General features: G+C 45.6%; 1 protein-coding gene across 2 annotated transcripts in view; it reads left to right on the top strand.

The window, feature by feature from the left end:
• The window catches only part of LOC103823699 (contactin-4), a 261,680-nt gene that overhangs the window by 29,106 nt on the left and 209,420 nt on the right, over positions 1–23,154 (top strand). The window contains exon 2 of one of the 2 annotated variants that reach the window (XM_050979442.1): positions 6,891–6,935. The exons of the other annotated variant lie outside the window; for it this stretch is intronic. The gene's annotated coding sequence lies outside the window, so the exon portion shown is untranslated. The remainder of the gene's footprint in view (positions 1–6,890; positions 6,936–23,154) is intronic. 2 annotated transcript variants of the gene reach the window in all.

The following is a 23,154-nucleotide window of genomic DNA, read 5'->3' as shown; positions in this document are numbered from 1 at the left end:
TAAACTTCCATCTCTCACTCATCCTGTTGCCTTTTCCACATGAAAGATCGGGGCTGAGCACCTGGAAGTGTCATTTTTGTGGCTGAAGTGGCCACAATGAGACTCCAGACCCCTCTGCACTGCCTGACCTACTTGTGCAACTTCTCAGCAATTCTTCAGAGGAAGCAGCTTGGAAGGAGTAGACCTTGTTTTTCTGGAGAACACGGTGCTGGGGGAGGACGTGGGCGATCTGAAATGTCTTGGGGTTTGCAAGGACAAGGAACAAATTAAGAAGGAGCAAAACAAACAATTTGCTGGTGATGGAGCTGTAGCTCCAGCCAGGAGAGGCTGTGGGCGTGCATCCATTTCATCTCCCTGCACAAGATGATTCCTCAGCACAGAAGGTCACCAAGCCCTCACTGCTGAGTGCTGGGAGAGGACTCTGCTCCAAGCTGGAAGTGTTGGCTTGGCAGTAAATATGTAAGGCCTTTGTTTGCAGCAATCAGGGGGCTGTGAGTGCACACCTTAGCTGGGCAAACAAGCCCTGAATTGTCACCTCAGGTCAAAAATAAACAATGGTCCAGCCTGGGAGATGAACTCTCAGGGCTGCTGGTTCTGATCTGTTGTGTGGGCATTCATTACTCAGTGCCTGATTTGGATTTTATCAGTGACCTTTGCTGAGAGAGGTTTCTGGTCACTCCCAGTTCTTGCTCCTGGCACTGCAATCCCAGTGAGAAAACATTTACTGCAGGGGAGTGATGGGAATGAGGAAGGAAGGGGAGCTGGTGGTGCCCTGCCTGCCCTGGCAGGTGTAGCTGGTTGGGCTGTGCTGAAGCTCTGGTGCCAGGATGTGACACTGGGCTCTCCTGCCATGAAGACAGCTTTGGCCCAGTGGAAAGTGCACAAATCCAGAAGTTTTACAAGATCCTGTCAGTTTTTGTTGAGCTGTGCTGGGATTGTCTCAGAGCATGAGCTTGGAGAGCTCACACAGCCTCAGCTCCTGAGGACAGGGAGTGAAGTTGGGTCTTGTGCAGCTTCAGAGCTGCTCTGACACCTCATTAAAACTGAAATTACAAACCTGCAGTTTATGGGGACTGAAATGGGGTTGTTTCCTTAGGAGGAGCTGGTAGCCCCCATCCCCTTCAGCTGCTTGGAGAATGAAATTGGGGATGTTTCACGTGGGCAGGGAAAAGCCACAAGCCCAAACTGTGACAGAGTCAGAACTGTCCCTTTGTGTCCCCAAAGCCTGGCAGGTTCAGCTGCAGTAACCTCTGGGAAGTTGATGGGCTCCATGCAAGTGAGAGGAGGATCTCTCAATCAGCAGTTTGGGGACACCCAGGCATCACTCAGACCAGGAAAACCAATTTAATTTGTGTCATTACTTTGCATTTCAAGCAGGAAGGTGATGAACACATCATCCCCCTCCGAGTGCAGCTCCTGGGGTTCCCCTGGGCTTTTTCCTGATCCGTGGGCTCTCCACCTGAATCCCTGTGGGAAAACAGCTTTGGGAGAGCATCCTTCAAACAGGAGCTTCTGCTCTGTGCAGTCACTGACAGGTTTTTACAGGCAGTAAAGGTTATTTTGATGGAGCAGGAAAACCCATTTTAAGTAGTAGAGGCAATTTTAAGGGTTGTGCACCTTACAAGTTCAATTTAGGAATCAGCTGGTGAATCCCTTTGACCTGCATGGCTGCATATTGATAATAAATACAGGCACCACAATGGTTTGGAGAGTTTATCAGAGGAGTCTCAGTGTTCTGTTCATTTGTGAAGGAAATGACAGCCAACAAATGGAATTGTAAAGCCTGAAAATCCAATATAAATTTGTAACGCTCATCCCCACTTGATGAGACCAAATAAGAGTTTGAAATATAATTTTTTGCACTTTTTTTTAGTTAGAATAAATCACATGAGCTCTGTGTTCTGACAGGGTTTTGTTTGGGAGTGAAAGCCCTCAGAGCTGTGCTGGGATGAGGCTGCTGGAGCCTTTCCTTCAGGAGATGGATGACACTTGCAGGATGATTTTGGCTGACTCACTAAACAGTGTTTAAATGCACAGGAAGTGCTTCTGCACATGGGATTGATATTTCAGCTCCAGCAAGCTCTGTCTGCTCCTGTGAGCTCCCATAATCAATCCAGGGCTGAACTGGGTGAGCAGGAGGGAGGCCAGGGAAGGGCTGGGGGTGATGCTGATTCAGAGTTCACACCCTCTGGCTTTGTTGGGAGAAGCAGCACAGGCAGGATTGGGGCAGAGCTGGCTGGGCATGGATTTCATCCAGGGAATGTCCTCTTGGAGCAGGAGTAGGGATGGAACAGAGCAGCTTTCCTCCCGAGGGCTGCTGGCAATGAAGAGAAGCAGGAGCCAGTTCAGGTGCACTGGATTATTTATTAGCATTTCTTAATGAGCCCACAGCCCACAGGATTGTTCCCTTGTGTTCCTTTAGCCTAACTGAGGAATATGGTGTGGAAGGTTTGGAAATTCATGTTAGAAAACAGGAGCAGGAAAAGATCTTTACAGGGTACAGGGGGTGGAGATAAAGGCAAATCTGCAGTCTGAGTGTTTAGTGTCTAGTTTGAGACTGAAGTGAAGCAGAGATGCAAAATCTCAGAGTTTTATTTAATCTTGGTTAAAAACAGAGTTTGGAAGACAGGACAAGTCCATGGTTTGGCAGGTGGTGCACAACAGTGCCCAAGGAGGCTGATTCCATAAACCTAAACCCAAAACAGAACCAGGGACAGGAAAAAGATAAAAACAATCAGCAAATGAGTTGTTGTGTGCTTGCAGTGAGCAAGGGAGAATTTGGGGGTGAGGAATCCCAGCCTGGTGCTCAGCAGTGTGCCAGTCCTGAGCCAGGCTTGATTTCCTGCCCTGGGGAAAGCCCCCCACCCCTTCCCTCCCTGCAGCCTGGGCTCCAGGTGCTCTGAGGAAGGATGCTTTAGGAATGGCAGGATCTGCAAATGATGCTCAAAACCTTCCAGGTGGGAACTGCCCCTCGGGTGTCTCTGGGAGTGCTGCTCTCACCCCCCTGCATGAGTTTGTGTCAGTAGAAACTCAGTGTAATGCATGGATTTCTGCTGGCAGCAGCTGGGAGATCAGCACTTCTCCAGGCTCTCATCAGTGCTCCCTCTTGCCAGCTCCCAAAGAACTGCCTCCACAAAAAAAAGTGGAATTTTTCTGTGCAAATACACAGCATTACTGTGAAACGAATCCTCTCTATTTTTATTTTCTCTCCTTAAGTCGTTTTTTTCCCCCTCTTGAAGGATGTGCTGTTCCTTTACATGAAATGAGGCTTGCACAAAACTGAGTTTGTTCTTGGGTTGTTTTGGATGTTACAGCTTCAAGAATGACTGCAGTGGTGACTGGGGAGCTGCACTAAAAGAGTGTTGTTGCCTTTTCCTTTGGAGACAACTTCTCTCCGTGTTCTGAAGTTTTTTTTCAAAGCCTTCTGTTGACAAGGGATGCAGAAAATACTGAACCTGCTAAATTCAGGTTTGAGTGTGCTGTCTTCCATGGAGTCACCTGAGGATGAAGGTGTGGGTTTGAATTCCTGGCCAAACCCTCCAGGCTAGGGGAGGTTTCTTTATTATTTAGCAAAATTGCTTGGGCATTGCTGATGTTTGGGGGGAATATAATTGAAAAGCTGTAGATTTTCCAGCCTGGAAGTTCAGGTTCAGTGCTGCTGGTGAGGATAATGTACAATTAATTTAATCACTATCTCCAACGCAGAATTTTAAAGGTGGGAAAAGCCCTTTTGAGAGGAGCCCAAACATCAACCCAGCACTGCCACCTGAGCACCAAATGTGCAGGTTTTATCAGGACTATCCCAAATGTGCAGGTTTTATCAGGACTATCCCAAATGTGCAGGTTTTAGCAGGACTATCCCAAATGTGCAGGTTTTAGCAGGACTATCCCAAATGTGCAGGTTTTAGCAGGACTATCCCAAATGTGCAGGTTTTAGCAGGACTATCCCAAATGTGCAGGTTTTAGCAGGAGTACCCCAAATGTGCAGGTTTTAGCAGGACTATCCCAAATGTGCAGGTTTTAGCAGGAGTGTCTGCAATTCCTGCAGGATGAAATCCTGTGCTGGAAACAGAATATTCTGAATGTGCCTCCTCCCTGGTTTGAGTCAACCTCTCTCTGCCAAGGCAGAGTGCTTCAAGAAATTGTCCATAGAAGAGTTCCTGTTGTTGGAACCTGCAGTCTCTGAGGGGTTTGAGTGGTTGTGTGCTGCTGGCTCGAGCTGCTGAGCAGACAGAATCAGAATGGAGAGGTTTTTCAGCCACTCACCTGCTCCTTGTAGCCCAACAGGATGAGCTATCCAAATGCTGGGTGGGCAGATGGGAGGTGAGGTTTGTGCTCCACCCGAGGCGAGCAGCTCCAGCAGGAGAAAGCTGTCATGAGCTTTGTAGTAACTGCACTTGCCTGGGGTGTGGGGGAAGAGAAGAACCAAGATTTCATCCAGAGTCTCCCACGTCTGCTCCAAAAAAAGCCGCCCATGCTCGGTTCTGCACTCAGGCACACCAGGGATGGCACAACAAGAGCCCCAAGCGTGGTGAGGTGCAGCTCTGGGGGCTGGCGTGCAGGTGTGCTGTGAGACACCTCTTGTGCCTTGGCTCTGGGCCCTGCATGCCCACGGGGCTCAGGGGTGTCTGGGAGCCTGCTGGGCTCCAAATCTCACTGTGCTGAGCAGGCCAGGCTTGGCCAAGACAAAACTGTAGGGTTTTTTTGCTTTGTTTTCAGCAGCCAGGGCTTTGTGGCATCTAAAAATACGCAGGGACGTTGGTGGCGGAGCGTCGCTTAACTTGTGCGAGTTGTTCTCCCAAACTTTGCCTGAGTGAAGTGATAAGTTGAACAGTTACAGTAAACAGAGTAATATTTTGATTGGTACAAAACCTTTCGTTTCTTCTCCATGTCTAATTAGCCAAGCTCTGAATATCAAATATTTCCCCGCTCTCCCCGGTGCTGTGCTCACTTCAGTGGGCTCCATCTGGCTCTGCCTGCCTCGAGCCTGTTCCTCATGGAAAAGCTTTCCCAGACCCAGGGCTGCTGCTGCATTCCACCTGTTCCCCTCCAGGTCTGCTGAACTGGGAGGGAGCTCTTCCCTCCAGCAAATCCAGTCTTGAGGCTCTAGCTGCTCACAGTGACCCCAGATGTGTCACAAAGTCTCTTTTCCCAGCCTGGCACTCGAAGGAGTCAGAGCTCTTCACTTCTCCGTCTCAAGGTTGTTCATTGTTCCTTATCTATAAAATTCTTTCTCCTGTCCAGCCCAGGTCTGCTCAGCAGGACAGTCCAGGGCACTCTGCCTGTCCCCAGGGTAGCATTATCTCTTTATACTAAAAACTCCTGTACAATATTTACAATAACTTCCCAATAACCATCACCTGTGTTAGACAGTGAGCTTCCACTCTAAACCAATCCAAAAGTGCCACCATCACCCAGAAGATGGAGGCCAAGAAGGAGAAAGGCTGGACACGCCCAGATTCCTCCATCTTGCCCCCTCAACCCCCATTCTAAAAACCCCAAAAATCTATTTTTTCACCCCATGACAAAGTAACTATTATTCTACTTATACTTTTGTGCCTTGCAGATCTTCATATAAGATTGGTAACTTGCTCCATGGGTCATAATCAAACCCACAGGCATCTTGGGCTCTGTGCCAAGGTCTCTGAGCCCCCTGGCAGGGGTCCTGGCAGTCCAGGACAGCCAGAGGGATGTCCTGGACTCCGACAATCCAGGTGGAAAATTGAGCTGTGCCAGCTGCTGGTCCATGAGTGGAGCTGGGAGATGTCAGGCCACGTCCTTGCTGAAAGCTGCTGCTGGGTGGGAGTGGTGCACCCATGGTAAATGAAGGCAAAATATCCCTTTGGGCTACCAGGGATGCAATGTCCCAGTCCAGGATGGGGTGGAGCAGCTTTTTAGATCCATGGAATCCCAGAAAGGTTTGGGTTGGGAGGGATTTTAAAGCCCATCCAGTGCCACCCTGCCATGGCAGGGACACCATGGGCTTCAAGCCCCAGTGTCCAACCTGGCCTGGGACATTCCAGGGATCCAGGGGTGGCCACAGCTGCTCTGGGAATTCCATCCCAGCCCCTCCCTACCCTCCCAGGGAGGAATTTCTCTCAGTATCTAATTCTCAGGGACTTCAGGAGCAACCCCATTACAGGAGCAGGGCTGTCCTCTGGCTGTGACTCCCTCGTATCAAATTGGAATTTAAGCTACAGCCCAGGAAATGGGTGCTTATCTTCAGGCAAAATGTCAGACTTCTTTTTCTGCCTCTCCTATCTGGGATGTGTTGATAGTGCAAAAAAAAAAAAAAAAGCTTATATTTCCTTATATTTTTGCTGCATTTCTGGTGCCCACTGAATTCTGGTGCTCACTGAATTTCATAAACATCATTTCCATTTGCCATATGTTCTCTGACCAGTACCTAACTCCCAAACATGTGAAGCTTTAGGTTTAAATCATGTGTTGAATATGTTTCCTGCTTTTTCTTATTTTTTTTTCAAATTTTATTAGCGTGTGGTTTGGATGATCTAATGGGAAATGGCTCTGCTTCAGCCTTTTCTGGGGGATTTAGGGTGGTTTGTTGGCAGCTCAGTTATCAGAGGGAGAGTTTCAGCCTTTAGTGAAGTCAGAGGTGGGAAAGTTAAGGTTTGGTTCATCCCAGGTGGGAAGGTTGAACCCCAAGGGGGTTTGGAGAAGGGACCTCTTGGACTGGGGGAGCTGAACCAAGCAGTGGCAAAGGATCTGAGCAGGCTCCTGCTGTTGTCCAGTGGCACTTTGAAAAAAAGCAAATAAAAGTCATCCACGACAGCCTCGCTGCCTGCAAAACAAATGGACAAGAACCAGAATTAATTGGGTGTCTTAAAATATCAGCATAACCAACATCCCATTTGGATTTCCTCTTTCAGATGTTGGAAATTTGACTGAAGGCGACGTATCATGCACTGGAGAAGGTAACAATTCCTTAATCCTAATTCTGATGGGTTGGGGGTAATTTCTCTTTATTCTTAACATCGTTGCATCGAATTTCAGAACCTCCCTTGTGTTGTTTGTGCTCTAGAGAATTTCTCCTGGAGTTTCTCTGTGCCCTGACAGGAGGTTTTAATTTCCCTTTTTAAAAGAATATATAAATCTGCATTTAAGTGTGTATGTTGCATTTATGCAATTCTACATTGGAAGGTTTATGGGGAAGGTGGAACAATTTGCCTTCAGCTATTATTGTAAATGGTAAATTGTAAATTATATGTATTTAACAGGATGTATGGAAGCTATAGAGTGACTCTCTTTCAAAAGGATATTGATATCTTGTTATCAATAATGTTTCAGAGTTGTTTTTTCTGGTTAGGCTCTTATTGTTCTTGTCAAGAGATTTTCAGAATTGGTGTTTAATTAATCATTGAATGATTGACTCTGCAATTGAATTAGTCAAAAAAAACCTGTGATGTTTCTGAAAGTCAAATTTTCTTAATGGCCTCTAAGTTTGAATGTCAAAGGGAATCAATCTTGTTAGTGGAGAGGAGGGTTTTGTTCTCCAGACCCTGAAATTATCTGGAGGGGGTTTTTTCCAACGTGCTTTTAAGTCTGAACCGTGTTGTTTCCAAAGCAGAGCAAGATGTTTTCAGAGCTTACAGTTGTTTGAGAAATGAATGTTGTCTTAGTTTTAGATGTTATTACTGTATCTGCTCAGAGACTACAGATGGATTCTGACAAAAATATTTAATTTCTTGATTCCTGGGAGTTTCTCCTTAGTCCTGGGGGGTGTTCACAACGAAAACTGGAGCTGGAGATCAAGTAAATATTCCCATTCAGCCTGGCTCTTTTGGAATGTGCTCTCTTGGTGTGAGGCTTTCAAAGACAGCATGATAAATCCTGTGATAGATCACTTTCTAGTCTTTCTACTGGTCTGAAAGGCAAAGCTTATTTCTTAATATAAAAGATAACTTTGAATAATGGACTCCTCATCCCTTTGGACAGTACTCCTAAATTAGCCTCAGAGCTCCTTCTCAGGTGAAATCTCATTTCCAGGTTCCCCACAGTAAAAAGGAGATGCTGATCCCCATTCCATGTGGGAAGTGTTTTCAATCTGCTGATGAAAAGTACTTCTGAAGAGTTAGGCAACCTTGATTAATTGAGCCTGAATAAGAAGTGCAGGATCAAATCTCAGGATATTATTTTTAGGCTGCAGCCTTGTGTTCTGCATTCCAAATCCTTAAATGCCAGTTTGATAGGAAGTGTGGAGGACTGGAGCAGACAGTTCTGGGCACGCTGGTAATGGTTTGCAAATGCTGACACCAGCCCAGCCTGGGGATGGAAATTGTTTTCTGTTTACAGAGCCTTTAACTCTTGGGTAAACTCTCCTCATTAGTGAGGATGTGACTGGAATTTGGGTTAAATGTCTCTGTTCTGGGGATGCCTCAGGATTTCAGCTTTTCTATTTCCCATCCATCTGTAGCCCTGCAGCTCTTTAGTGTGGAACTCCAAACCCCACACTCAGTGGGAGCTGCTGCTTCCCCATTTGGGGCAGACACAGCAATTCCTCTCCAGGCCTGGCAGCCAAGGACACCTCACTGCCCCAGGGCCAGAGATGGGAACAAAAGTGAGTTGGGGGAGCAAACCTGGGGTCAGTGACTGCATTCCCTGGAGCTGGAATTGGCAGATGAACCCCCAACGTGCAAATGGACCAAACTTATCCAAGTGTGCAAACCCTGACCCATCATCCATTTCTGGGTGCAGCCCCTGGGGGCTTTGTCTGCCCAAAATTGGCACCTTCAATAAATAGAACAGCTTTTTATTGCCTTAATTCTGCCTGGCCTCTGGTTTAGGTAGCCCAAAAGGCATCAGTGGCACTGGGAGTGAAGGGGCACTTGAAATAAAAGCTGAAGTGGGGAAGCCCTTGGTGAATGGGAGCCACGAGAGGGTCAGCAGTGCCCTGTGGGGTGTTTGGGTCTGGGAATGGCCCCACAAGGCAGAATTTGGTTCCTGTGTGGGGAGTGGGAACAGCAGTATCACCCAAGCTGCTGAGGTACCCTAAAAAGTGAATTTTGTGTGCCCAAAGTCTGCCCCTTGCCCCGGCGGCAGCGAGCCTTGGGATCCAGGGCTGTGCTCTCAAGGAGCAAGCACAGGGTGGTTTTAGGGAAAAGTGGGCACACACTCTGCTGTACTTGACAAAATGACACATTTGGGGACTGCAGATTCAGCTTTTATGCATATTCCATCTCTGGGGGTGGGCAGGAGTTTCTCTCCCACGCTCCTCAGCAGCACATGAGCCTTGCTGAGCCAAAGCCAGGCCCTGAGGAAGCCAAGCTTGGGCTTTGGCTTCTGGTCTTGTGGCTCAGAGCTGCCTGTGCTTGACCAAAGGGACTCCAGGAGTAGGGATCTGAAAGGAAACATTTGTGCTTTGCAGTGGTGTAATTACAGAATTCAACTTGATTACCTGTCGAGCTAATTAAAACAGTGACAGGCCAGCAGTCCTGTTAGAGTTTGTAGCATCTGTGCTTTGTGTCCCACAACCAGGCTCAGAGTGCAGATTTAATTAGAATTTTTACCAGCAGACAACACACAGTTGTGCTGGAGAAATGTCCTAAAACTGTGTGCTCTGAAACAGGAGGTTCTGCTGGGCAGAGTCTGCTTGGAGGGCATGGCTGGACAGGATTGGGACTGGTTTTGTCCACGGGCAGCTTCCCCTTTGCCTGGTGTGGGACTGCTTGGGTCTGGCAGCTCTTGGCTCAGCTGGAAGTGCTGGGGGTCACTGTGGGAGAGGATTTCATGGATGGGCACTGAACTGCCTCCAACATGCAGTTTTTAGATCCCTCCTTCAAAGACAAGGGTTGTTTGTGATCTCCAGGCATCCTTCTGCTTCCCAGGGTCCTGAATTGTCCTCCTTCCCTGGCTCCTCACTGTCAGATGTGCCTGCCACCACCTCCTCCTACTCTTCCTGATCCTCTGAAAATCTGCTGTGTCCTTTCTTTTCCTCTGTGTTATCTCCTGCTTCCAGCCTGGTTCCCTTCTCCTGCTTTTCACCTTCTGGGCCTCTCTGCCATCCCTTTCCTTGGCTGCTTCCTTCTCCCCTGAGTACTTGGGCTCCCTGTGCCCCCAAAAACCCCCAAAAATTAAAACAGTCAGTAGTTCTGAAGTAATTCAATTGAACAGAATCCCCCAAACGGCCACTTTAAAGTGGTTTAAGTTGTGTTTTTAGAGGATGGGCTGGGAGAGAGCATCCTGACTTTGCAGCAGAGTGAGATGGCAGCTTATTGACACAACCCTGATTGTAATTAGTTATTGCATTAGTTATTTTGCTTGAGAGTTGGAGTGTTTGGGGTTTTGGGGTTTTTTTTGAGTAATATTTTTGAGTAATATTTAGGATGGAGTCCTCACAACTTGGCTTTTCACCCTAACATCATGATAAATAAATACTTGGACAAAACTTAGGGTAAATTGGAGTTGAGTCACAGGTGCCTGGGCAGATCTTTCCCTTGCCAAGAGACTTTGGAAGCACAGGTAATTACCAGGTGATAGCTCCAGGGATGTGCCTCATTCCAGCATTTCACAGGATTTCCTTTCAGAGCCTGTGTGAGATGTTGCCTGTGCTCCCTGAGTGGGAATATGGGGCTGAAGTGGCACCAAGGAATGTCTGGGAAGGCAGCAAGGCTGTTAAATCTGCAATCTGACACCAGGCATGCTTTGGCACGGAGCAAGTCTGCCCTTCTGCACTGGTTTGATATTATAAAAGAGATTATTGTGGCCTTACAAGAAGGTTAAGATGTGGTGAAGTTTAATAGACTCTGGAAATAGTCCTGCTAAAGCCCCTGCAGCTGGTGATTGATGAGGCAGGTTATGATGGGAGCTCTCAATCTTGTGTTTGTGTGTGCAAATTGCCATTTCCCAGCCTTTTCAAGGCTGCTAACTTTATCTTGTGGTGCAGCCCATAGTTAAGGATTTCATGTTGAATTAGCCTTTGATGAAGGGCAAAGGAGCTTTGATGATAAAATGCCACTACCAGTGGTTCTGTGGACTGGCTTGGAATAACTTATCAATCACTCCACGGCTGAGAACACGCTGTGGACACGAGGGTCACCCTCTGAGGATTAATTTTTCTCAGATAAACAGCTCATGGCTGTTGGATGATTATGATCAGAAGCAATTAAACTGCTCATTACTACACTGGAGAGTCACTGGACTGAGTTTTGAGCCTCTGCCCAAACAGCTGGGTCAAGATGGCTCAGCCTGGATTCCAAGGTGTTATTGAGTGATAGGAGTTGCTGGGAGCTCTGGGTCCTGCCACTTTGTTTTCCCTATTGTTTTTTTCTCCCTATTAACTGAATTTCTGCCCCTTTTTGGTGAGTAACTCAAAGAGGCAGCTGGCAGGTCTGTGCAGTCTCCTGTAAATTTGTATTTTCCAGGGATTCTGAAGAACATTTCACAGCTGGTTCAGGTTCCAGGTGTCACTGCCTGTTTCTGATCCTCTGGGCTCCACATTTCCATTTTTCCGCCTCCTTTTTTAATTCCTGCATCGCTGTCATCAGCTCAGCTGAGAGACTGGATGAGCACAGTGTGAGGACTCATGATGCTCCTCAAGGCTGGAAAAGTGGTGGAGCCTGAAAGCCAAAGCGTGTCTGAGATAAATCCCTATTTAATAGAAAAAAAAAAAAAAAAAGCCCCCCAAACAGCAGTGAAATGGGCAACTACTGTCCTGAGCACTGCTTGAAAGGGATGAGAAACTGTCTTATGGAGGGATTAGTGTAGTGAGGAATAAACTGCTGAATCACTGGGAGCGAGGAGGAAATGGAGAGGGGAGAGGCTGTGGGGGAAAAAATCAAACGGCTGCTGGAATTCAATTCAAATCACAGTGGGGTTTGCTGCTGGAGATGGAGCAGGTGGTGCCTGTGCCCCCAGGGCTGCTCATGAGGTTTTTTTGAGTATTTTTTTTTGAGTATTATTTTTTTTGAGTATTATTTTTTGAGTATATTTTTTGAGTATTATTTTTTGAGTATTATTTTTGAGTATTATTTTTTGAGTATTATTTTTTTGAGTATTATTTTTTTTTGAGTATTATTTTTTTGAGTATTATTTTTTTGAGTATTATTTTTTTGAGTATTTTTTTTTAGGGTTTTTTTGAGGGTTTATTTGAGGGGGTTTTTTTTGAGGTTTTTTTTTGAGTTTTTTTTTTGAGGTTTTTTTTGGGTTTTTTTTTTTTTTGAGGGTTTTTTTTTTGAGGGTTTTTTTTTTGAGGGTTTTTTTTGAGGGTTTTTTTTGAGGGTTTTTTTTGAGGGTTTTTTTTGAGGGTTTTTTTTTGAGGTTTTTTTTGAGGGTTTTTTTTGAGGGTTTTTTTTTGAGGGTTTTTTTTTGAGGGTTTTTTTTGAGGGTTTTTTTTGAGGGTTTTTTTGAGGGTTTTTTTGAGGGTTTTTTTGCGGGTTTTTTTTTGAGGGTTTTTTTTGAGGGTTTTTTTTGAGGGTTTTTTTTGAGGGTTTTTTTTGAGGGTTTTTTTTGAGGGTTTTTTTTGAGGGTTTTTTTTGAGTAATTTTTTTGAGTAATTTTTTTGAGTAATTTTTTTGAGTAATTTTTTTGAGTAATTTTTTTGAGTAATTTTTTTGAGTAATTTTTTTGAGTAATTTTTTTGAGTAATTTTTTTGAGTAATTTTTAGGATGGAGTCCTCACAACTTGGCTTTTCACCCTAACATCATGATAAATAAATACTTGGACAAAACTTGGGGTAAATTGGAGTTCAGTCACAGGTGCCTGGGCAGATCCTTCCTTTGCCAAGAGATTTTGGAAGCACAGGTAATTACCAGGTGATAGCTCCAGGGATGTGCCTCATTCCAGCATTTCACAGGATTTCCTTTCAGAGCCCCTGCTCCCTCCCAGCCTGATGTGCTGGGATTGCTCTCACTCCTCAGGCTCTGACACTTTTCCATGGATTATCCCAGGCCAGAGCTGTGGTTTGTCCTGCAGGCTGGGAGAGGAGCAGCCTGTGGGAATGCTGCTGGGCTGTGGGGCTGCACATCAACTGGGGGGGGTTCATGGTGGTTTTTTTCTTGCAATTATTTGGATTATTTGATCATTTTGGTTCTTTGAGGATGTGCTTGTGAAGGGCTGAGTGGCTTGAACAGCCACCACTTGTGTCATCAGTGATGTCCACAGTGCAAATCCAAAAAAAACCCCAAAACTCCCCTAAAAGCAGCTCTGTCCTCAAGGGGAGGACACAGAGTCAGGCTGGATTTTAGTCAGATGCAGTTCCCCCGTTTCCCTTGGTTTTCAGTGAGTGTTTCTTGCAGCAGGTGGGACAGGAGGGATGGCTGTGGCTCTGCCCATTGCTGAAATGGCTCCTTTGCCATCAAATCTTGTGTTAATCATTTGAAATGCCTTCAATGTGCCCTCAGCGATTTGAAATAGCATCAATTAACATTTAGGAAATTAATTTCCCACTCCTGGAATATTAAACATTTACTTTACAGATGGAAATGAGGTGTACTGAATGTGCATCTCTCGTGCCCCTTTTAACCCACAGCCCCATAAGGCAAAAAACAAAAAAAAAAGCTGAATTGGCAAACACAAAGGTTTGGTTATTGCTGGGATTGTGGCACGTGGAATTGTGGAATTATTGCTGCCAGGTTTGATACCCCACCAGTGCCTTTAAAGTCTTTGCTCAATTCCAGGCCAGGCTGGACAGGGCTTGGAGCAATCTGGGATAGTGGAAGTGCCAGGGGTGGAACTGGATGAGCTTTAAAGGCCCTCCCAACCTAAACCAGTCTGGGATTTTGTGATACTGAGAAATCAGGAAACCCCAAAGCAAAGCAAAGTCTTGGTGAAACACCTGATGCTGCCAACCCCTTGTGGCTCACTGGGGCACACTTTGATTTTACTGCTCCTTTTAAAAAGATTTGATACCTCGAAATAAACAACTCAAACAGAAAAAAGGGTTCTTCAGGAAATCTCCAATTCAGATTAATCTTTGTGGGTTAAAATATTCAGTCTAATCTTTGCTGTAACTGATTTTGTCACCCTATTAGTTACAATAAAAATATTATAGATGTGATTCTGCATAAAATTGTTGGAGTGTGAGTCCCTCAAGAAGTGTTTCCCTGGTTTCTCTGTCTTTATGTTGGTCTTGGGTGAAAATTTGCATCCCTTGCCCCCCTGGAAGTGTTTGGCAAATGGATTCCTTGCTTCCAAGGATCCATCTGCCAAATGAAGTGAGGAGAAATATTCCTTAGGGTCAATTTTGAGCTTTTCTTTGAATTTGGATCTTAGGACAACTGTGAACCTGAGAAACTTATTGAGAAGGAAAACAGGAGGGTTTTGGTTTGTTTGAGTCATTCAAGCTGATCATTGTCCCTGCTTATACCATTTTAAGAACAACATCTTTAGCTCCTTACTTGCAAATACACATTTTGTTTGATTTCTCTTAAACCTCTTTTAACATTATTGATCTGCCTGTACCATCTTGCAAATTCTGGTGGTTTTTGTTTGATTTGGAAGGGGTCTGTGGAGGTGCAAGTGCCCTGCTCAAAGTTTTCTAGTAAAAAGTTATTTTAGGATTTATTGAGTGGCAGCTGTCCCCAATGCACCATGTGGCACAAAGGAGGAGCTGGAATCTGACTCACTTTTTGTCTCCAGCTTGTAATTCCTTCTGTTTTTTTCCCATCACTTCATCTCCCTCACCACTTGTAAATCTTTTAGGAGTTACCACTTCATTCTCACAGCCACCATTTCCACTCCTCCTCACCCCAGAACCTCCTGGCCATCAGTTCTTCCCCGTGTGCCCGTTCCTGTTGGAGCTGTGCTCTCCTTTGTGCTGCTGACTCACTGCCAGCCCTGAGCGTGCAGAGCTGTGCTGCTTTCCCTGCCTGTCATCTGGGGATTTCCAGGGTTTAACTGCCCACTCTGGAATTTCCAGAACGTGGAGCCATGCAGGCAGTAAGCTGCATTTCATGCACTGCTGAAGTTAATGGGAATTTGGAGCAGCTTTTTGGTGCCCTACTTCAAAGCAGTTCAAAGATCTCTTAGTTCCTCATTTTCCTCTTAATCTTCGCTCCTCTCATTCCACAAGAATTATCACAACTCTGCTGTATCACCTGCTTTGATACAGCAGATCTTATCCTCAGCACAGTCCTTGAAGTCTTTTTTGCTTCCATAGGAAGCAGACGGGGGGATAAAAACGTTTTCATGCAGAACAGATGTGTCCTGATTCTTTGTTTTTATTTAGGTTTTGCCACAGTCTGTTATCCTAGAATTAAAACACCTCATCAGGAGATGATGATTAGAGCTAACTCTGGTTTTTTTCCCCCTTTAAAATGTCACTAGAGCATCTCTTTCACTTTTTCTTGGTGACTTCTTTGGCAGCCCTGGAGCTGCAGTGGGCTGTGCTTTGTTACCCCCTGGAACTCGAGCCCCCACTATTGACAGTCTCATATTGGTAATTCCTTTTGGAACAGCTACAGGAATATTCTGTTCATAATTTCTTTTTATGCATCAAGACCTGAAACTGTCTGATCTCCAGCTTTCCAGCATTCCAAATGCCTGGGGTGTGCTTGGGGCTTGCTCTGATGTCAGTGGGTGGAAGATTGGTCAGTTAGGGAGAAATTCCTCTCTGTGAGGCTGGTGAGGCCCTGGTGGCTGCCCTGGATCCCTGGCAGTGCCCAAGGCCAGGTTGGAGCACCCTGGGACAATGGGAGGTGTCCCTGCCATGGCAGGGCTGGCACTGGATGAGATTTGGGGTCCCTTCCACACAGACCTTCCTGCAGATGTTGTACAGATGTTGGTACCTGACAACATTTCACCTGCTGGTTTTCAATTTCTTATTTTAGTCTGAGCTCCATTTCAAAGCAAGGTGTAAGTGGTTTATTTCAGGGGGTCTCTGCCCATATTTCTGATCTGAGTTGTGAACCTGGGCTCTCTCTGAGCGCCCAGCAGCTCAGGACCACGAGGCAGCATCACCACCAGGCTGGAGCTGAGCTTTCTCTCACAGGGAGCTCCCAGCCCTGGGCTTTGCTGTGGTTTTGAGCTGAGCTCTGTGCAGTCCCAGCTCATTGTGGCTCTCAGACCCAACGTGGGGCTGGCTGGCTTTGGCTTTGCTCAGGAATCAGCCCAGGAGCTCCTCTCATCTCTGCTGCATTTCCACCTCTCTGTCTTCAGAGCTCCCTGCAGCTTGCTGCAAATCACAAATTGTCCCTGCTGGTTATGCTGCCCCTGGCCAGGGTCCTGCACTTTGGGCTGGTTTTTGAGACCTTCCCCCCATTTCCTCACACCCTCTGTTTACCATCTGCATTTTAGAGACGGTAATGCATTCCAAGTATTTTTATAACCCTTTATACTGTTTTTTCAGCTTGGTTAATTGCACTAAAGTTGGATTTCTGCAATAACACAAAGTGCTTGCAGTCTTTTTTGTTCTGTTCCAGCCTGTAGCAGGAAAAATCACCACTTTCCAGATGACTTCCATTTTCCTTCCTGAGCCATTTTCGTGTAATTCCGCATTCCGACGCGCTCTCGGCACTAAAGCTCTTTATGCTGTGGTGTATTTTTAACTAATGATGTGTCACTGTACCAGCTTGGCTTTTCTTGTATCTATTCTGTAAACAACTAAAGTTCCTTTTGAGGAGGAGGAGGAGGAGAAGAAACGGTGCCAGAGAGTTACAAGTCGTGCTCGTCTCCGTGCGAGCAGAAGAGATCAGACTGGCCTTGCACCAAATTAATTAAATGTTCCATTTAGTGGAAGATGTCAGTGAGGAATAGATAATTCTTCCCATCTGAAGTGCTTGGCTGGAGATGAGGAACATCTCTGTGTGAGCAAGAGGCCTCTGAATGTTACACAAATGTCAGAGCAGGAGGGGAAGTTCTAAGGCTGAGCCTTTGCTGGGGAATTTTATCTCCTGGCTGGGTTTTCTGCTCCCACTTTGCCATTCCGAGGGGCAGCAGCAGCAGGGGGGGGGATTGCAGGAGCCAAAAGCATCAAAGGGTGCTCAGAGGAGTAATTCCTGTTAGAGGACTGCAGAGCCAGGTCCAGCAGGGATGGGAGAACGTGTGAATTTAAAGGATGAATGGGCAGAGCTGCTGGTACATTCATATTTCATGAGCTGCTAATTTGAGGAGAGAAGGGTAAACCCTCTGAGATTCAAGGGACTTGGTCAGAGTAAAACAATGCATTGACAAGAAGGGTTTTTATTCTTAGCAAAGTGTAGGAGAAGGCTGCAGTGCTCTCCTGTCTGTAATTTTCTGTCATAATTGAATATAGCTGTAGTTTCAGGAACTTTATATATCCATAAAATCAGTTACCTGGAATATGTCTGCTCGCTGGCAGTGCTGTAATCTCCCGTGCTGTGCAGCAGGTAACTTTAATAACATTTCCTGATGTAATACTGCCCTCTGCTTAAAGAATGCCAAACTTCATTGCAGAGTTGTACACTTAAACCTAAAGATACCTGAGCAGAAATAGGAGTGGTTTTTATCCAGGGTTTTGTGTTACTGGGGCTGGAAGGGGTTTGTGGGGTGCAAAATGGGAGCACTCACTGGAGCAGCTCTATTGCAGGTGTATCACTTTGCATAATTTCTAGTGGTATAATATTCTCATTAGAGCTATAAAAATAATGTGATTTTTTGGTTATTCTGCTGTAAAATGCTTATATGGCTTTAACTTACCAGAGTCTTGAACAAAGGTTGTTTGATAAGAGTTAAACTGATTTAGGAATCCATGAAAATCAAAATGGCTCATTTTGATTAATCTGCTTGAAATAAATGTCTGAAAGGTGAAAAATGGTTTGCTTGTCGTGTGAAGTGACTTAGTGCACTTCATCCTGCCACTGTTCATCAGGCATGGCTTTGCTCAGAGCCCCTGTAAGCATATTTCCTGTGGGACAGCAGTATCTTAAATTACTCTCCTCACAGAGGATGCAGGCAAGCAGTTCCCCATTTCACTTCATTTCTTTATCAGTTTATGGTCCACTTCACAGACTGCTTTACCCTGATCTTGGCTAGCTACACAGCACTGCTCTAAGTCAATATTTTGGGTGAGGTTTAACTGTGCAAACCTCAGCACAGTTAAACCTTCCCAGGATTTGGCCACCTTGATGTGGTCCCTGGTGCTTTCTGTGATGCTCTTGGCACCTGGGGCAGCCAAAACCTGACAGAATAAATCCATGGGAGATGCCCCAAGTAGGTTAGAAATGCAGAGGGAGGGCTTGAAGCAGAATCACCACTGCACAGAGATGTCTGGCAGGGATTCTGCTTCCCAACACGAGTGAGAAACATCCACAGCACAAACGTCATCAGCAGTTTTGGGTTGTTTTCTCTCAGTTCACCACGTCACTCTCAGCTCCCTCCGTGGAGTCTCAGCTTGTGAGCATTCAGGCTTGGCTCAGCCTTACCAAGGAATGAAACCAGCTGGGCTGGGAGAAATCAAAATATTAACAAGAGAATAATGAAGATATTGAGTCCCTGCCAGCTGTCTGCACCCAGAGGGGAAGGGGCTGCTCTGGGCAGGAGGAGGGTGAGACCACAGAGCCTCATCATGGGGAGATTTAAATTGGATATTGGGAAGGAATTCTGCCCTGTGAGGGTGGGCAGGCCCTGGCACAGGTGCCCAGAACAGCTGGGGCTGCCCCTGGATCCCTGGCAGTGCCCAAGGCCAGGCTGGACAGGGCTGGGAGCACCTGGGATGGTGAAAAGTGTCCCTGCTGATTCAGAATTCCTTTCTCAAAGTCTGGAGTTGGTGACACAACAGTCAAAGCTTGGCCTTCTGTATAAATATTAGATGTGATCTGTTCTGCTTTATTAAGGAAATGTGTTTGGCATTCTGGTACAGGGGAGCTAATTGGGTCCATAGTGAGTGCATCAATTAGGGCTGCCTTGTGCAGCAGCACTAATTTATGCACACGGAGGTTTGAAAATGTTCTAGACATCTTGAGAAGGGTTGTGTGGCTTTGGTAAGTTAAAAATGGCAAAAATAACTGAAGAATGTGCATTTATCAGAATCTTCTTCCCAGAGGATTCCATGCAATTGCACTGCAAGTAAAATACTGAGAAATGCATGAGGTATTTAAGGTCAAGAGTGCTTCAAGCTCCCATCTATCAGACCTGACCAGATAATTCACAATTTGTAATTATTGGGCTAATTTAGCATGATTTCCTTATAATGGAATGTGTGAGGATTAATATCTGGTGTTTTCAAAAGAAATTGGTGAACATTTGTCTCCATGAAGATACAAAAGAAAGCAGTGAGATGTGAAAAGGTGCCAGGGGCAAGTGTGATGTCCTGTCCTGTGGGATGTGGAAAGGATAAGATGGAATTTGAGCGTACCAAGTGTGTGAGGACGGCTGCTGATGGAGGCTGGGACCAAAAGGTTGCTCCTTTCTTTATTTCCATGTAAGTGACATCAGCCAGATAAGATGCCAAGACTGCCAGCTTTGCAGTCTGGGTGGGATTTATTTGGGGTGCCCCAACTGCTCGTGTTTGAAGCATTTTTTCCTGTCTGGAAGCAGAGTTGTGGATGGGTTTGGAGCTTCCACACCAAGTTTCAGTGACTGCCTCCAAGGCACGCTGTTCTCCAGCCTGATTTGAGTGGGGGAATTAATCCTTCCATCATCCACGAGCACTCTCTTTTCCCACAAAGATAGTTTAGGCTTACAGAGGTGTTCTCAATATATAATAACAGCGTGTCTGGAATGCACCCTTTAATTAAAACAAAGCAGCTTGAGAAGAATGAAATAAATCCACCTCTAAAAGGAGTGAGTGCTCACAAGGCTTCCATTTAATCAATAGCGGCGTCGCCGTGATTGCGAAAACTCGCGCGCGGCGTTTTAATCAGGGATGTTTTTCCTGGCACGGGGGCGGAAAATACACTGATTAATTAATTTCTATTCCTGGAAGGAGCCAACCTCCCAGCAGAGCTCACCTGAGCAGCTTGGTGATAGGGTAGGACACGCTGAAAATGTGAACATGGAAGAGGTCCCTGCGTCGGTTCCGTCAGAGCCGAGGCAGAACCAGCGGCCGGAGCTGATTAATGAGTCCAAAAGAACAAATGGCAAAATTGGGTGCTGGGAGAACCTGGTGCTGCTGTTGCTGTGGAGGGTTTATTGAACTTTTTTTTGCCTGGCTGGGAGCTATTTTACAGCTTTTCTGAGGAGTGGTTTTGGCGTTGGGGCTGGTTTAGGCTGAGGAGTTTTGCTGTTTGATTTGTGGCTCCTCAGCCTGTCCTTGCTCAGCACAGGATCCTGGTGCCCACAGGAGATGGAAAGGTAACCAGCTTCATTCTAGGAGCTATTGATGCACTAGTTGCACATAATTAGGGATGTTAACAAGGGCATTATTGTGCTAATTATTATGCCTAATTACAGGGAAAAAAACTAGAAAATTTCATGGCCACTTTCTGCTAGACAGAACTTAGAAGCTTTCCAGAGACTAAATACATTAATTAATCTACTGTGCTTGTTTAAATAGAAGAATGTACTAAAATATTTTCTGTTTCTTGGGGGGAAAAAAGGAGAAATAAGAGTAAGTGACCTTTCTGGAGAAGCAACCTATTTAAATAAGTAAAACTAAATAAATGTAATCAGAGAAATGTTGTTTTTAATGATCCACTTGATGAAACAGCCCAACGAAAACTGCTGTAGGAGAACAGGGTATAAATTGGGATATGGGGAAGAAGAATGGAGAGGGGGAGAGGAGACAGAAGGATTTTGTCTTGGCTTTGGTGGCAAAACTGGTTGATTGTGGAACTCTGGGGTGTACGAGGGTGGGCTGGGAAGGACTCAGAAACCTCCCTGTGCCACTTGGAATATCCCATGGAGAAGCTCCCCTGGCATTTTGTGTTGAGAGGTGGCCAATTCCAGAGTGCAGGGCCGAAACCACTCGGCAGGGATTGGGGTGAGGGGGGTGATGCCTACGGAGCATCCCCAGGGTCTGCGTGGGGTCAGAACCTGTTGGGAACCTCTGGAGTTTGATCCCAATCTTTCACCCTGGCAGTGGGTGGACTGACACAAAGTCCCACAAAGGTCTGAAAACCCCTAAAACCTCCCTAAATCGGTTCAGTGCTTTGTGGAACCAAGAAGAACTCTGAGTTCGGTGCCGTCGCTTTCCGTGCCGAGGATTTTGGGTGGTGCACGAACATAAAGGCTTTTGTTGGGCAGCTGCAGTTTGCCCTTTGGCCATTAAAACCCAGGATGGGAATTGTGATCCCCTGAGAGTGACAGGAGCTGTGGAGAGCTTCCACTGTGGGATCTGGTTATGGCAGGCTGTAACTCAGCTCACGGCTTCATCCCGCTGTGAATCAAGGCAGATCTCAGAGGACAAGAACTCCTTAATTTCTCTTTCTCCGAGTTTATTTGCACAAGAGGGTGAGAATTCCAGCCTGTCTGTATTATTTGAAGGAGTTGGAGCAGTTGGATCGTTTATTTGATGGGAACTTTGAGCGGTGTCATTGAAGTAAGAACAATTTGTACTTCAGAGAGCTCCTCTGGGTAGAACTTCACCCATTTCCAGCCTTTTCAGCCCTGCCACAATTGCTGTTTTCCAAGAGATCAGCGCTGTGTATTGCAGGGAAATCATCGAGTCAAGAAGATCTTGTGCTCCAACCACCTCCAAAGCTGAGCACTCCAATCAGTTCACTCAAATATTCATTAGGAGAGCAAACCCCTGCTGATTGTAATGAGAATTTTGTCTGCAGAAAGCTTTTGTGACTTGGTCTCGAGTGGTGCTTTAGACTTCTGAAGAGTCTTTCAGAATCTTGGCTTTAAGATAATCTTTCCTAAAAATAATGCAAATTGCTCTAAAAGCCTCCTTCCAAATTGGTGGTATTTTTCCAGCGGGTCAAATGGACTTGGGACCAAGACAGGAAACTTTTATTTTCTAAGTTTTTTGGGGTTTTTTTTAGGATAAATACATTTTTGTGTGCTTGCAGCTGTACTGCATAAATAGTCTTTGAATCATGCAGGATTAATTAGGACAGCCATGTCCTGACTAAATTAATTGGATCATCTGAAAATTTACCCCTTTTTCTTGAAAGCCATTCTGCAAAAGTAGAGTTTGCAGAATATGTAATTCAGTCTGGAGGCAAAACGTTGCACAGAGAGAGGGAGGCTGCAGTGAGCACTTTCTTGTTTGACTGCCTTAGAAAAGCTGTCACTTAAAAGGCCCAGAAGCTGCCAAGAAAAGTTTGTGGAATCTCCAGTCCCACTTTTTTTGTCTCAAAAAGGGCTTTGAATAAACCTTAACTTTCTCTGACAGTGAAATTTTGGTGACTGTGACAGTTCCTGGGAGTTCTTCTGGAGTGAATCTCCCCTTCCCTGCTGTGTCAGCCCCAAGGGAGGGGTGAGCACCCGGGGACAAGACCAAGGGCTCATGATGCAAATCATAATTAGAGCTAATTAGAGAGTGGGGCTGCAGATGGAGGAAAAAAGGGAAGCTAAAAATTTGGGGGTTGTGTGTAGCTCAAAATCCCAAAAAAGTTAAAGGTCTGGAAGGGGCAGGAGTGACCCCTGGGGCTCCCACCCCCACGTCTCAGTGCACTGTGGGGAAATGTTTCTAAAAATAACAATAATGACAATAATTGTGCTGGTTGTGATACAAAGTGTGGGAATGGTGGGCATTTTCCATCCCAGCAATCTCCATTTTAGCTTGGGAAAAAGACATTTGGCAATGCCAGAACATTTCTGTGCCTTGCAAGGTTTCAAAAGGAAGTGGAAGTTTTCAGTGCTGGTCAGAAATAATGGGATTTCTGGAATAATAAAATTCTTCCATGACAGATGTGTTTTACCTACTGGGAATAGTGTTGGGCTCCCCAGGACTGGATATTTCCCCTGACTGACAATCTGGGGCTGTGTTGGTTCATGGACTGGAGCCTTGCTGAAAGAAGCAAAATTTCCAACTGGCCTCACTGTAATATTTGGTTTGCGAGTTAAAATAGGACATTTTGAGTTTTATTTTGGCTTTGGAAAAGCTCAGCAACTGCTAAAACTCGTGGCATTAAGGGCCTGAAATGTTTCTTTGCTAATGTCTAAGACTGATGCCTGGAAATGTCTGTAATTCCCTGAGAAGTTTTAAGGGAAATGAAGGTATTAGAAAAAAGAAAAAAAGAGGGAAAGCAGTGTCCTTTACTTCTGTAATGCAGAAGTGTCAATTAAAAGATGGCAGCTTCTGGAATGAGAATGACATTGCCAAGAATTTTGATGACTTACTGTATTAG

The sequence above is a fragment of the Serinus canaria genome, chromosome 12, assembly GCF_022539315.1.
Source record: "Serinus canaria isolate serCan28SL12 chromosome 12, serCan2020, whole genome shotgun sequence".
NCBI lineage: Eukaryota > Metazoa > Chordata > Aves > Passeriformes > Fringillidae > Serinus > Serinus canaria.
Note: the sequence above shows the minus strand (reverse complement) of the source record. Positions and strands in the feature narration are given on the sequence as shown.